Raw genomic sequence first — 2,340 nt, 5'->3', positions numbered from 1 at the left:
GAGCCCCGGGACCCGCCTCCGTCCGCCCGGGGCGCGAAAGTGGCTGCCGGGTGGGGGTCCGCGGGTTGGGGGGGCGCAGCCCGGAAGTGCGCAGCCCTTCGCGCACCCCATTTCTGAAGGCCCTGGGCTGCGGGAAATGGAGACGGAGGAGAAAACTCTCCGGATGCAGCCAGGCTGTAGGGGAGCGGGAGGAGGGGCGCCTGAGCAGAACCACCGCCAGGCTTTTTTAGGGTTCTGGTTTTGGTTTGGCTTTCCAGTACTGGGGATCGAACCCAAGGCCTTCGCACTGAGTCATGCCTTTATTATTATTTTTTTTTATTGCTATTATTTTATTTTGAGACAAGATTTTGCTAAATTGCCCCAAACTGGGCGTGAACTTGTGATCTTCCTGCCTCAGCCTCCTGAGCGCCGGGATTACAAGTGTGCACCACCACACTAGTTTTCAGTATTTTTAAGAGTATGGGGAATGTGGTGAATTTGGGGATCCAGGGCTTGCACACCCATACGCACACACGTGTAGGCACACAATCTGACCCCTGCACACTCCCACAGTTCACACACACACACACACACACACACACTCACACAGCACTCATTCACATACCGTGCACTGACATGCGGCACCGGCGTGCTTTCCCCGTGCTCTGCGCACATTCTGCGCCCACGATTCCATGCGAGACCCCGCCGCCTTCCCATAGCGCCCCCCGCGTGAGCCTCAGTGGGTGCTCGCTGTGCTCCGCGCGTGTCTGGAGGGCTGGCGGGACGGAGGTGTGCGGGTCGTGGGCACCCCTGTAGGGGCAGGAGCGTGGCGCTGAGCGCACCGGTCCCGCCAGTCGTTTATGAGCGTGGCTGAGGAACCACCACCGTGTGCCCAGGGCGGGGTATCACTGCTCCCGCTGCGGGCCAAGGCCCCAGAGAAGACGCAGGCTGGGTGAGCAGGCTCCAGAGAAAGGGGTGAGCGGCGATGCTGCTCGGGAGCGTTCAGGACTGAGCCGCAGCCGCTGCCCAGACGGCAGGAACCCACGTGGCCGCTGGGGCGTGGGCGTGGACGTGGAGCTGGGGTGCGGTGTGTGCAGGCACACGGCTGTGGGGTAGGGGGTGTGTATCATTATCAGAATTATTAGAGCAAACCAGCTCTTTATTACGTGTATAATTTCCCCGTGTCCCATCGGGTCCCTCTGCGCAGGGGGAGCTGGAGTGGAACTAAACCAAATAGGGGACTTAGCAACTTCCGAGGCTGCACAGAGCTTAAAGTCTGCTGATGGATGGGGGAGGTGTCGGCTGCCATGGCGACGGAGGGAGAACGGGATGTGGACCGGGATGGGCGGCCCCTGGTCCACCTTCAGAGAGGAGGTCAGGGGACAAGTCCAGGGGCTGGCAGCGCCCTGCATTAACCAGGAGGAAAGAAGGGCTGGGGACTCCCTGATGAATAGTATCATTATGTGCATCTAATATAATGTACCAGTAAAAAAGGGGGGCCAGGGAGAGGAGGCCCGGCCCAGCCCTGCCCTGCCCTGAGCCCTGGCAGCAGGACTGCCCTCCTTCAGGAGTTACTTCTTGTGTCCCTCAGGCGGAAATGGCCTGGGAGAAAGAGTGAGCCCCGTGTGGAGTTGTCTCACCTTTGCAGAAGGACCTGGGGCAGTTACTTCCAGAGTGGTATCATAATTGGAGTGCTAATATTTACCCTCCCTGGTTGGGGCCCAAGATCAGTGATAACATGAAAACTGTCACTCCATGAAGGGCTTTTTAATTTTAAGTTTATTAAAAATTTCACTGCTTTTCTGCTTCACTTCCAGTCCTCTTTGTCATCCTACCGTCCCCAGATTGTACAGGGAAGGTAGAGGGATTAGGGAGAACTTGGAACTCAGGACACGGTGGAGACGGACAACCTGAGCAACAGCTCAACATTAGGCCTCTGATGTTCCCAACAGAATGGGAGGTTAGAGAGGGATTCCTCCGCCACCCTGAAATGGGAAACAAGCTACCTACTTCCGTGATTAATCTAAGTTTTGCAGTAAGAGGCCTCGCTTACTTTGTGTCTTAATTATATCCAGTACAAATAATTCAAGGAATCCATGAGATGACACACAAAAGTCTCTCCTGCACTGTCTTCTATTCTAGATTGATGGTTTTTTGTTAATGATGTTGAATCTAGCTAGACGTGATGTGCACCCCCTGTAATCCCAATTATCTGAGAGGCTGAGGCAGGAGGATTGCAAGTTCAAGGCCAGCCTGCATAATTTAGTGAGAACCTGTCTCAAGTTTACCCATTCATCTGTTCGTGGACACTTGGGTTGTTTTCATCTTTTATGAAGAGTGACATCTGTCTTTTTTTTTTTT

This window comes from Chinchilla lanigera, unplaced genomic scaffold (genome assembly GCF_000276665.1).
Source record: "Chinchilla lanigera isolate Chin_1 unplaced genomic scaffold, ChiLan1.0 scaffold00084, whole genome shotgun sequence".
Classification (NCBI taxonomy): Eukaryota; Metazoa; Chordata; class Mammalia; order Rodentia; family Chinchillidae; genus Chinchilla; species Chinchilla lanigera.
This window is presented reverse-complemented; position numbering follows the sequence as displayed.